General features: G+C 41.0%; 1 protein-coding gene across 2 annotated transcripts in view; it reads left to right on the top strand.

Moving 5' to 3' along the window:
* Window positions 1-14019, top strand: part of SEMA5A (sema domain, seven thrombospondin repeats (type 1 and type 1-like), transmembrane domain (TM) and short cytoplasmic domain, (semaphorin) 5A) — a 312698-nt gene that overhangs the window by 9642 nt on the left and 289037 nt on the right. For both annotated transcript variants that reach the window (XM_014543536.1, XM_005871038.2), the window contains exon 2: window positions 6988-7082. The gene's annotated coding sequence lies outside the window, so the exon portion shown is untranslated. The remainder of the gene's footprint in view (window positions 1-6987; window positions 7083-14019) is intronic.

Genomic DNA, 14019 nt, shown 5'->3' with positions numbered 1-14019 from the left:
CTGATAAGGGTTTAATCTCCAAAATTTATAGGGAACTCCTACATCTTAACAAAAGGAAGATAAACAATCCAATAAAAAAATGAGCAAAGGACCTAAATAGACACTTTTTGAAAGAAGACATACAGAAGGCCAAGAGACATATGAAAACATGCCCTAAGTCACTAATCATCTGAGAGATGCAAAACAAAACATCAATAAGGTACCATCTCACACCTGTCAGAATGGTTATCATCAACAAATGACAAGTGCTGGTGAGGATGCGGAGAAAAAGGAGCCCTCTTGCATTGCTGGTGGGAATGCAGACTGGTGCAGCCACTGTGGAGAACAGTATGGAGTTTCCTCAAAAAACTAAAAATGGAACTCCCATTTGACCCAGTAATACCAGTTCTAGGAATATATCCCAAGAAGCCAGAAACACCAATCAGAAAGGATATGTGCACCCCTATGTTCATAGCAGCACAATTACAATAGCTAAGATTTGGAAACAACCTAAGTGCCCATCAGCAAATGAATGGATTAACAAACTGTGGTACATCTACACAATGGAATACTATGCCGCTATAAAAAAGAAGGAACTTTTACCATTTGCAACAGCATGGATGGAACTGGAGAGCATTATGCCAAGTGAAATAAGCCAGGTGGAGAAAGATAAATATCACATGATCTCCCTCATATGTGAGATATAATGATCAACATAAACTGATGAACAAAAATAGATGCAGAGACAGAGAAGCATCAATCAGACTGTCAACCTCAGAGGGAAGGCAGTGGAGGGTACGGGGAAGGAGGAGAGATGAACCAAAGGACTTGTATGCATGCATATAAGCATAACCAATGGACACAGACACTAGGGGGATGAGGGCACGAGCAGGGGGGTGGAGGGCAATGGGGGGATAAGGACACATATATAATACCTTAGTCCAGTGGTCAGCAAACTACAGCTCGAGAGCCACATGTGGCTCTTTGGCCCCTTGAGTGTGGCTCTTCTACAAAATACCGACTTCTGCGCATGGGCCACGAAGTTTCAATCACACTGTACATGCGCGCCCGCATGTGGTATTTTGTGGAAGAGCCACACTCAAGGGGCCAAAGAGCCACATGTGGCTTGCGAACCTCAGTTTGCTGTCCACTGCCTTAGTCAATAAAGAATAAAAAAAATCAATATCCCTCAAAAAAAACCCCCCCAAAACAAAAAAATCTGTTTCAAGTTTGCATCCTGACCTGTCTTGGGTATAAAATGGTCAGCGATCTTATATTTTGGGGGATTAAAATGAACCTGCTCTGTGCTCCAGCCTCTGACCCCAGGGCATCAACTGGAGGGGTTGGGGGGACAGGTGGTTGCTGCAATGACAGGACCAGGCCTCACCTTTACATACACTTTCTTCATCAACCTCCAGCTTTATGCCCAGTTTGCTTTTCCTATTCCCATTGTTTTCTTGAATGCTGGCATTTTTGCTCAGGAATGTGGGGGCAGCTAGGAGCAGAGGCTCCCTCCTCTGCTTGCCCTGAGCCCAGCCTGCCTTCTTTGTTTATGTTCCTAACAGTTTGCACCTTTCCAGTCACCCAGGTATCTTTGCAAGCTGCTGCCTGTGTATTTCCCTCTCCCCTCCCTCCTGCTCTTATGTGTCCTTCCTTTCCTCCCCTTTGTCCCCTCTCCTCTCTGTCAGCTTCTCTTGATGTCTCTTTCTCTGTTCCTGTTGTCAGCACTTCCTTTTCTTTTCTTGAATGGCGGAAGGGCGAGGGGTGTGGGAGGGTGTTTCTGATGACCCCCAGCCCACAGGAACCTGCCTTTCTTTCAGTCACCCTCTTTCTTTAACCTGAATGTCCACTGTGATTTTAGTGGGGACATGTATTTGACAGGAACAATGTGGACAGAGGTGACAACATAGGAAGAGCAAAGTTAGGGACAGACTCAGGAAAGGGAGCAGTGTGTACACAGAGCATAAACAGATTGCCTGCACCCCACTCACCTCTGAGTGGTGGATTCTTCAGACAGTTCCTTCCCCCTGAACCAGGGGCGTTGGGCCAATGAGCAAACAACATAATATCCTGTACTTATTTTGTATTTTAATTCCTAGTGAGAAAATTCTGATTCTCCTTGTTCTAGTATTGTCTAAAGTACAAAGACATTCATTCCTCATTTAGTATAGGCTCAGTTTCTAGACTGTTTCTATACAACCAATGCTTTGCAAATATGGGCTTTGATTTATAGTCTTTTTAAAAAAACATATATTAAAATCTAAAGTTCTCCTGTGGAGCCTCAGGCCCCTGGTTTCGCCTCTCCTTGTCTGTCCGCTCCAGAGCTGCCATGTTGATTCTCCCAGATGCCACTCTGGCCTTCACTGAGCCGTCCATGGCTCCCCCTTCCTTTGGGTGAAGTCTCATCTCTTTCTCATGTTCATGTTCTCTAATTATTTGCTTTGTCACTGAGCAGTTCCTTTGAGCCTTCCAACAACACATTGGCCATGTGTTGGAGCCTGTGTCAGGCTGCCTTGCTGGTCCACTCACTCCAGCTGCTGCCCTTTCCTGCCCCTCGGCCTCCCACTGGGAACCCGTTTAGTTTGCTTCCTCATCTTCCTCCACAAACTTGAGCATCAGGCCAGCTTTCCACCCATGATTCCCGCTGCTCTCCAGTCCTGACTTTGCGACTTAGAAGAGTTGTTTTGCTTCACCTGTCCCAGTTCAGCCCACACTCCGGTGAATTCCTATCCTTCCCAAGGTTTCTATTAATTCACCCTGCCCCAAGGGTGGTGCCAGAGGCTCACACTCCGACTCAGCATGGCTCTAGCCAAGATGGCTCTTCCTTCCATCCGAGGATTCTCAGGTCTGCCTGTTTGATCTACCATTTGCTTCACCTGTGATGCACCCCGCTCAGATAGTCTTCATCAACTCCTAATATCCTACCCCTCCCGCCACGCCCTGATCACATCCCTCATCTTCCAGGAGGCTTTTCCCGACTCTTCCATCTGGAAGGAACTTCCTTTTCCTCCAGTTTCAGAGCTTTACTGAATCGTGTAGCACACGAATCAGACAGTGCCCGGTGTGAGCTACCAAGAACATAATCAGTCCTTGCTTTGTCTTCTAGCCGCCTAGAATGGCCATGAGGGTGTGCTGTGCATGGTGGTTAAGTGACCACTTGACTGATGTGGATGAAAATGGGCCACGTGCTAACCTGACAAGCTCAGGGGAGGCCTGTGTGGTGGCCTTACAAACTCAGAGACCTAAAGTAACCACATAGGATGGTCTGAAATTAAAACTTTTTAACTAAAAAGCAGTTTATGATGATTTGTTATGTCCTAGGCTGGCATCTTCCCTGACAAAGGTCAATCTTTACTCTAACTGAGCCTATTTTCTTTTTACATCTACGATACTATATTGTTGGAATGTCAAAGTAATTTGCCTTTTCCCGGAACCCTCAAAGCATAGGCACCCTTCTGTGGAGACCACAAATCCCCTCATTGTCATTGAGTTGTTGACTATTAACTATCATATACCCACACACACATTTTACATATTATTTTACTTTTTATCCAATCCCAGAGGCTCCCCCCCCCCGCTTTCTCTTGTCTCCCTAATTTATCACCAGTGGATTTCATGTAACCCACTTACCTCTCCTCTTTTGGTTGTAATGTATAAAATAAGGTGCAAAACTGCCATCCTCCGGAGCATTATCTCAATCCCTTTAGATTTTGCTTCTCAGCATTTGTCTACAGTTTGTCTCAAATAAACTCACAAAAATTTCTCACAGATTTGAATGCTTCTTACCTTGACACTGATGATGAGGTATCTCAAACTCTGTAGTCACGGGTAAAATTCTTGAAAGTTGGGAAACACTAGCCCAACAGCTTACAGCTTATAGGTTTCCTGAGCCTGTACTGGTGGGGTTTCTTCCACTCCACTACTTAGTGTCTTTATGATACCAGGTGGTCTTGTCCATTTTTATTTTATTTCTTGTGATTTTACTGTGGTTGGTTCAAAATTGAGCTCTTAAGACTGGCCTGAAATTTTAATTTCTCTCATGTACATGTAGGACAGTGGCCACCACTCAGCTGACCTTTGATCTCTAGGAGAATGTTTAAATCCAAATATTTTCTCATTCTGAGTAGAATGGGCTGGGGCAGGTTGCATATTTTAGTGGAGAGGCGTATGTTGAGGAGCACTCAAGTTGTATATGATGCTTAAAATTTATTCATGCATTTCACTGTAGAAAGGACTTTAAGAGCCTGTGAATGTGGCTGAAGGGTACTCCTGGGAATGGTTTATCATTTGTAAGTCACACCACCTTGCAGGGGGCTAGTTCTGCATGGGTGTGTGTGTATGAGACTGGTTTTTGTTGGGCAGGGCTGTAATTGAGAATTATGACACAGAGACTTCTGAGGTCATTTCTACTAAAGATGATACTAAGCTAAAAGAGAAAAGAAGAAAATGGAATTGAGTCGAATGGGGACATTTTATGTTAGTGAAACATAAGCAGTTTCTTATTTAATAGATAGTTAAATATCCACCTTAAAGCATTTCACCCTTCAGTCTGAGGCCAGCCCCTGGGCTTTGCCATTTCTGTACCGACTCCGTTTTCTAGAAAATGTGTCAGTGATTTATGGTTTATACATCAGCTAATGTATGACCTCACTGGAGAGGATGGGCTAGCTCAGCCTTCAGACTTGAAGGGGCCATTGTCTGTGATTTTAATTTAGTTCCCATTCAAGGTCACTGCTTTGTTGCTGTGGTTTCTGCTTGTATATGTGGGTGTTGTATCGAGTGATATATGTGCCTCCTGAAGGTGGAACTCTACCCGGGCAAGGGCTGACCTTAGGGAGGAAAGGGTCCTGATGCTGTTCACTGGCCTTCATGCCCCAGAATGGTAAAATCCTTGATACAAACAGTGGCATCTTAAAACTTTTCAGGAGGTATGGGCCCAAATCCTGCTTTTTGGAACTGGTTTTTGGTTCGGAAATCAGATTCCAAAGGAAGTTATGTTGTCCCCTGAGCCATGTGAATTCTGAGCTGGGCATTCTGCCACTTGAATGTTGCCTTTTTACAAGGAAGGGGCCTGGATTCAGCAGGGATGTTCTCTTCCTGCAGTATTTGTTGTCTGGTTGCATCAAGGATTCTGAATTCTTAGTCCTCTTGGCCTCTGTCCCCTCTGCTGCTTAAGAGGATGCCGTCCTCTGCAGGCCTGACTCTTGGATGTCCTAGCTGAGGGGCCTCATGGGCTCATTTATGACCTCACTGGGGGAGGCTAGGGAAACTCAGCCTCTACATCTAATTATCAGCCCTCAATTTTTAATTTAATTCTGATATGTGGGAGCCAGTAGAAATCTCCAGGTATTCATGGCAGCAACCAGTGGATCTATCCAACTTTATTACCTAAATTTTGATTAAGTTACAAACAAATACAAGGACATTTTAGTACTAAGTTACAAAGCAGATTTTAGATTTTAGGGCTCCGGAATGTTGATGTATTCAAATATGCTGTTTAATAAAGAAATCTCAACTAACATATTTGTTGCCACACCCGAAGGAGATATTATTGGTGTAAGAAAGAATTGGCCGCTCCTAGAAATTTTTCCTGGGCTGAGGATGCCTCCTTACCTTGGGGAGAGCTCCCTTACTCCTCTTTTGGCCTCAAGGATTTGCATCTGTGCCTTCTCCTTTCCAAAGGATGATGTCACGAACTTTTAAAGATTCTGCTGGGGCCACATAGGGATCCGGGATTCTGCTGTGTGTCGGGGCACCTGGCCTGCGGGCGCCTTCTCAGGCAATCTGAATGAGTTGCTTTGGCTCACCCCCTCATTCCTATGAACTAACCAAAGGCACTTCTTGGAGAGATGATGTTACCTAGTCACTGCCCTCTGACCTCTGAACCTGGAGACTTCAAAATTGCTCTTTAGCAGATACAAAATTTTACAAATTTCCAGATGCTGTAATTCAGTTTATTTTCTGCACGCAGATGGCTTTTCAGATAACTACTGAAGGAAACGGTGTGGGAATTATTGCATAGAGGAATAGCCAGAATGTTCCAGAATATTCTGGGAAGTTCTTTCCTTGCCATCATTCTCAGCTGCTGCCTAAGTGAGTGTGTGATGGGATAGGCAACATCAGTGTGTTCCAGGTTTATGGCAGCCAGAAGCTGCAGAGCGTGGAGAGCAGGAAGAAACTGTGTGAAGGAGGACAACAGAAAAAGCATGAGCCCTGAGTGCAGAAGTGCAGTATTTGAAGTCCCAGGCGTCCTTAAGGAACAAGGGCACATTTCCTTTATGAATAAGAAGTGGGAAGTAACCTATTTGCTGGACTAGGGGTCCTAGGGGGGCTGGTGTTTTGTGGTAGACTTTCTGTCACATTACAACGTCAAGTTTGCAGGATTTTTGTATGTTAAATTGGATGGGGAGATTGGATGGCTTGGCTTGGTTTTAGTAAAGTGAATCATTTTTATGCTTTATAATTTTTTCCTATAAAGTCTCATATTTTGAACCAAATAAGTCAACATATAAATAAAAATACAAACTCAGATTTTTGATATTAGTTTATTCTAAAACTTCTGCCTTTAATCAACTATTTTTAAAATGTATCACTTAAGGTACTGTATTAAAAAAAGAAAGCATGAAAGAGTCATCCTACAATGGGTAAATTCATACAACCAATCTGACTTTGACCTTCAAACTGCTTAAAGTAATTCAAATGGGTTTGAGATGATGGCCCTTTCCATTGCTTCCTGAAATTTGTTTTCCTATGTTAACAGCATTTGAATTTTTATTTCTCCTTTTCTGAAAAGAGAAATCCATAGGTGCATGGATATGAATTAAGCCAGGACTGTCCTATTTGTCATTTTTAAGCTATCCTGTGTCACTATTTTAAGTCTCACGTTGCTAAAGCAGCTTCATCTGGTTGTGCATGGCACTAATGGAACATTCTAGAATTGATACACAATGACTACAACATCTTTTAAACTGGGTAGACAGGATCATTTTTTTCTCTTCTTTTTCGCAGTGTTGGAGTGTGAGAGTTGAGCTCCAGTGAGCAGATGGCTGTGGATCCTTAGTGTGATACATGATCCAAGAAACACTCCAGCCTTTTCCTCCTTGGTAAGTCAGACATCTAGGTGGGGAATGAAGGAACCAACAGTTTTATAGGTTCAGATACTGTGACAGCTGACGAGCTTCACTTAACTCTGCTGTTAAAAATGGCAGTGAATGGGCAAGCTTCCAGAGAGACAAGTCTCTTTATGGCAAAACTATTTTGGGCCAACCCCTCAGTCAGGAAACCCAAAGTCCTGACAGGGTGCCATTGACACAGCATCCTCTGGCCCACCATGTGCTTGTCCACCAGGTTTCAGTTTTATTTTGTACCCCTAAACATACTGCTACTTATATATACTAGAGGCTCAGTACACGAGATTCTGCACTGGGGGGCGGGAGGGGACCTCTCAGCCTGGCCTGCGCCCTCTCATAGTCCGGGACCCCTCAGCGGACATCCTTAGCATTGCTGCTGAGGCATGAGAGGCTCCCGCCACCACTGCTGTGCTCGCCAGCCATGAGCCCAGTGTGTGGCTGAGCAGCGCTCCCCCTGTGGGAGCTCACTGACCACCAGGGGGCAGCTCCTGAGTTGAGCATCTGCCCCCTGGTGGTCAGTGCGCGCCATAGTGACCGGTCATTCCGCCGTTTGTTGATTTGCATTTTACCCTTTTATTATATAGGATTAGGACAAACATGCAATTATTTGGGGTTACCTGGTAATTATGTTGCACAAAAGTGTTCTGGTATCAAATCTCCCTCTTTTATTATAAGCAAAAGCAGATGTTTATAAGAGTCAAGTTGAAAAGGATTGGCATACTTAAATCATGGGATAAGATGGGGATACCCTTTGCCACATACATCAAATAATGTGATTTTTAAAAAACTTTTTCTTAAAAGGGTACACTGACACTTTAAGGCCTATTTGATAGGTTTTAATCTAAAAAAATTGGCAAAGAAAAACCACTTAATTTGTGTTTATTTAAAGAGTTTACGCAGGGAACTACTCTGTTTGTTGTTCATTCGTTCATTCATTCATAGAAATAAATCATTGTAGCAAGCCCATGAGTCTAATGTAGCAAAACTTTTGGAGATCTTTTTCAAGAACCACTTTTCTATGTACTTCCATGAGTGACAGTAATGTTTTCTTCACTTTAATGGCAATGATATAAAAAATAAAATTATGGTTATAAAAGTGATGAAAAACTATATGTGGTACCTAATTAACTGGAAAAAAGAAATTGCAGAATAATATTTAATATAACCCTATTAATCTTCAAAATATACAAACACAAATGTGCAAACATATAATCTCTACCCACAAGTCATGTGTGTTATAAAGTCTACCAGAACATATATCAATATATACCAAATTGTAAATAGATTAACACTGCAATTGAGGATGTTGGCACTTCATGAGCCTTATCTTCACTATCTAAAATTTCCAATGTTAAAGTTTGCAACCTGAAAGAAAAATGAATTAAAATAGTGAATGCTCATTATAGAAAATATAGGGTGGAGCAAAAGTAGGCTTACAGTTGTAAGTATATAAAATGGAGTTTATTCTGGTATTATTATTTATTAATTATTATAATATTTTTCATACAAACAATGGTAATCCTAACTTTTGCCTCACCCTGTATGTACAAGAAGGGCACAATTCCCCCATAATCCTTTAGCTAAAGACAAAGGCCTTTGCCCACAACTTGGGCATGTGCCATGGTTGGTCATCAAACAGGACAGCACCCAACCTAGTCACACCGTCCTAGGCTATAGTATGTTTTTGATTAGTAATTCATAGATTTGAATTAATACTGGGCATAAAAGTTTATATGCTGCTCTTACACTTGTTATAACATATACTTGTATATTATAAACATATATGTTGATGCTATATCATATAATTGAAGATTGTTAATGACCCTCATTTAATGCATCATACTAGTCTATCATGTAAAGGCACTATAATGTAATTCACTGTCTTTTGGGGGTAGATATATATGTTATTTCCAGTTAAGAAAAATAATAGATGATGCTGAAACAATCATGAGAAGCACGTACCTCTTACACTTGTTTCCGATACTGCTTTCTAGCTTTTTGTAGGTCACACTATCTCCTGCCTTGTGAAAAGCAGAAATTTGGTGCATGAAATCGATATTTTATCAACAATAGCAGCTGCTACTGTAAAGCTTTCTTTTAGTTGAAGGTTAATTCATCATGTTACAATAGCTGTAGCTGACTTATAATTTCAAAACCAAGGAGTTTTAATGAGACTGCTATGCTAATTGGCTTTGGAAAGTTTTGTAGATATTTATATTTTACCAATAATATGCCAGAGAGTTTGCTTTGCTGAAACATCACTGAGTATCATCATTGATTGTTTAGTCAATTTGTTAGTTTTCCTTCCTTTTTATATGTGTCATTGCTTACTCATTTTGTTATTTGGTTGGTTTCTTTTTTTAAAAATATGTATTTATTGATTTCAGAGAGAAAATGGGAGAGGGAGAGAGGGATAGAAACATCAATGATGAGAGAGAATCATTGATCTGCTGCCTCCTGCATGGCCCCTACTGGGGATTGAGCCTGCAGCTAGGACATGTGTCCTGACCCAGAATCAAACCTTGACCTCCTGGTTCATGGGTTGACGCTCAACCACTGAGCCATACCTGCTGGTGATTATTAGCTATTACTTCAAGAGTGTGTGTGTGTGTGTGTGTGTGTGTGTGTGTGTGTGTGTGTGTGTGAGAGAGAGAGAGAGAGAGAGAGAGAGAGAGAGAGAGAGAATGTGAGAGAATTGTTTGTTTTTATTTTATACTTTCTGAGCTACTGAGATTCAGAATTTTTATTACAGATTTTAACAGACTTTAAGAATATTAATACTTTGTTGTATTTTTCTCCACTTCATTTGCTTAACTTTATCTTCTTAAATTTAAAGTTTATTGTAGTGTTGCCTAATTTTTGCTTTATAATTATATCAACCAGTGCTTAGAAAAATAATAATTTTTTAAAACTTTCTTCTAATCTTATCAATATAGTCAATGCTTTAATTCAGGAAAACAGTTCAGTTAGCTTTATAAAAATAGATACTTACTTTTGTGATTTTTCTCACAGCTTTATTCTGCCTCTGTTCTTCCTCACTGATAAAAATCAATCTTTAGTTTTAATTTAGTTGAGGATATTCAAACAATTAAAATATTTGTATGGATGAAAGATCTCAGTTGCACATTGCTTCATTCTACAAATAGAGACCATGTTTAGAGCCAGACAACTGAAATTTTTTTCATTCTTTTATTTATTTCTCTTTTGGTTAGGGAAAGAGAAAGGTTAACCTATATTTTGAGATGTTCTACAGCCTTTACCTATATTTTTAACAACTACCTTTATATATATATGTATAAAACTTTTTAATAAGAGAAAATTTATTTAGAAAGTCAGAGGGGTAGAGCCGTAGAAGAAAATCAGCTCAGGAAATAAGTTACAGAGGCAAAGAAGGGCCCTTGGAGTTTATAGGAAAGAGAGAGAGGCAAGGAAAACCCACCTGGGGGGAAAGTGGTGGGGAAAGGTGTGGTCGTGCTCCTTAGAGAGAGCCGCCTTGTATATGTTGTTTAATAGTACTTTACCTGTTATATTTACTGTTAACAAGTCATTGTCACAGTGCTTTTCCTTGGTCGTGCTCCTTAGAGAGAGCCGCCTTGTATATGTTAATAGTACTTTACTTGTTATATTGACTGTTAACAAGTCATTATCACAGTGCTTTCCCCGTCATTTTATTTTTGTCCCTAATGTTTGGTGTTGTTTGCTTTAAATGTTATGTGGTGTTATGTCCCCAAGACCAAGGCAATACTGGTCAACTATACCAGTGATATGTAGGTTGATGTCCTTACTTGTTGAGTTGAGAGCACTTGCCTAGAATATTAATTGGTTATGGTATTTCTGCAGTAACGGTTTCACAGTTTATAAATTCCAAGAGATAGAGAATTAGCTAGATTTCTCTTTCTGGGCTTGGACAGATTGAGCCACAACTCAGTTCTCCATCTATACTTTCCTTGGTTTTCTAGATTCATTGGCTGTAAAACAAGGTAAGTGAAAGGATGTCATTTGAGACTAGGAAAAGGCAGTGAGAAACCAGACTGAGTTTCTGGAGACAGAATCCATATGTGAAAAGAATGTGCTTACTGATTTATTGGTGTTTTAGTTGGTAACATTGCTGATAGGAATTTCATTTTGTGGTATTTGCTGTTCATTTCTATGAATATTATTGATATGGATACATCAATTGCTTAAACATGCTGTGTGGTTGTACGGTGAGATAAAGATTTAGCCTGTCATTCTTAATGTTGTCAGAAATACTGAAGCTATGGACTCCGCTTCTTGTTCCTGCCCTATTGTCTAGTCAGCCGGATGGAAAATCTCCGTGAGATGATCTGAGCTGTGGTGTCACATGCATTTCGCTTTTCATGAGCCAAGTTCTCTGACAGGAGGATCGTCTGCTCCCATTATCTGCATTAGGATGCACTGGAATTCCCATTCCAGGAGGGAATTGCTCTCCTTCCTTTTCTCTTTGGTATGGGATTTTGGCTCCCCCAACCCCCATTTGATTTAATGAATGTCTGCAAAGTATGTTATTGTCCTGAAGGTTGTTGGCCCAATGAATACTATAAATATTTGTAAATCACAGATGTATGGGCAAGTTCAGAATCCATTTTCTTTTCTTCTCTTTGTGAAACCAGGCTGGAAATGGCATATACGTCTGTTTATTGTCAGACACCCATTAGAGGGGCCTACGTGTGTGGGGTTAATTATTTGGAATTGAAGATTTACGTGTGCACCGGAGGAAATTGCCCCCTCGATTAAACTGTGCATAACATCTTTTTTGGCAGAACTTTCTGAAGGGCAAAAATGACCTTGTGTTTGGATTTTGGGGTTTCAGGGGACTTGAGGTTTTCCTACATGTCTTCAGATCAGAGCATTGGAGAGGCTTTTATAGCTGCAGGGCTGCCAACCTAGGCAGTTCATGCTTCATCCACTGGGGCTTTCCTTGTGATTTTTGTGTGTGTTTGTGTCTCTTTTAGCCTCACAGGCCACAAAGGGATCAGAGTCATTTTGTTTCATTTGCTTTTGCTTAAAGTTTGGATAGTTACCACTATTGGTTAAACACAAGCAGGAAAAGCAAAGGTTGGAAAGATGGTCAGGAGTTTCTGGGAAATAAATGCCACCATATTTTCATATAACTGTATCTAAGAATAGCCAACAGATCTTACATTTCCAATGTGGAGGAATTAGTGGGTGTATCTAAGTTATTTACAATAGTTCAGACTTTTTTTTTGGTGGTGGTGACGACTGTCCTGCTTACAGCTCAGAGTCATACACCTTTTGCGAACGCTTCCTCTTCCATAGCAAACCACCTCCTTGCTACAGTGATGGCTTGAAGATGAGGCACCTGCCCAAGTTGGCCAATCACACATCGCATCTGGTGCTAGCCTGACAAATTTTAGTTGAGGCCACAACTCCAGCTTGGCCACCAATATCTCATTCTTAAACAATTCCCCTTCATCCCCACATCATCATCATTTGTTTGTTTCCTTTCTATACTGGACCTTTCCAATAGGAAGACAAACATCCACTATCTTAATAAGATGACCTGTTGACCCGAATTTTCTCTCCATCTATGGCCCATTTCTCTCCTCTTCACAGAAAGACTCCATAACAGTGCTTGTTTATATTTGTTATCCTTAATTTCTGTGTTTCCTTTTTCTCTTGAACCCACTTTGACTGCTAGTTTTTCTGTCAGTACTGCCTTGGGAGGTCACGGTCACCACCATGTTGCTGAATCCAGTGGTTGAAGCTCAGTGCCCATTGCACTTGACAGTCATAGTTGGCAGCTTTGGTACAGTACAGTGGATACCTCCCACCTCCTTTGACACTTTCTCCATCTGGTTTCAGGACACCACATTTCTTTCACCACCATTATCACTATTTGTATAATTTCTGCCCTCCCCCCAACATAGTCTCCATGACAGCAGGCATTTTTGCCTCTTTTGATCACTGTAGCATCTCCAGGCACAGAGAAAGGCCTAAGGCACCAAAAGCTGTCAATAATTATTTGTTTTATGGAAGGATTTGTGGAACATTGATGGATGGATGGGTCTTTGGGGATTTTTCAAACTCAGTGACAAAACTTTATTTCTCATTTGGACACAGAATTGGAGGATAATGAGATTGTTTCCTGGAGGAAGGAATAGGATTATTCCCATCTACCCCCCAATCGGAGTTTAGTGTATTCGGCATGATTTTTCCTATATTGTCCAGTGGGTGAATAGTTGCTTGTTCACCAATTCTCAGCTCACATGTCACCTTCTCTATGGACTTTTCTCTTCCCTCTCAATGACCAGGCCAGTTAAGTTTCACCTTGTCTGTGTCTCCACACTCCCATGCATGTTTCTTCAGGGGTGATTTACAGTTGGATTTCTTGTAGAATTACTTGTGTACACATAAACTTTCCTCTTCATATAGTGAGGTCCTTGACTTGATTGAGTTCATCTTCCCACACTCTGACACACAACTAGTGCCTATACTTATGTGATATTTTATGAAGTGGTACCAACTGGAATTTTGTAAAATATAACTTCTTTACTGTCCCTTTATAGGAGATATAAATGTGCTCCTCTAGCCTTCTGATTGTGCTACATTTGACTTAAGATGTTTATTTCATTTTTTTTAGTAATTCAGTAATTAGATTTGCTGTTGCTATCATAGACAGTCCCCATATTGTCCACCTGAGGCCACTCACTCTATGGCTTTCCTTAATAGCCTTTGTTGTTTTCCATATGAGTGAACATTATTCACAGTATTTCAAAAACAAGAGAGAGTGTAAGATCCTTCCATAATCTCTTTCTCTGAGCTGATTGTCTATGAATTGTGCAGAGACCTGAAAAGGAAGGTAGGAGTAATCATATGTCATGTAGACCAAGACCTTGGGCCTCTCCCCTACACTGTGGGGTCAGATGTC

Source organism: Myotis brandtii, unplaced genomic scaffold (genome assembly GCF_000412655.1).
Source record: "Myotis brandtii unplaced genomic scaffold, ASM41265v1 scaffold328, whole genome shotgun sequence".
In the NCBI taxonomy this organism is placed as follows: Eukaryota; Metazoa; Chordata; class Mammalia; order Chiroptera; family Vespertilionidae; genus Myotis; species Myotis brandtii.
This window is presented reverse-complemented; position numbering and strand designations above follow the sequence as displayed.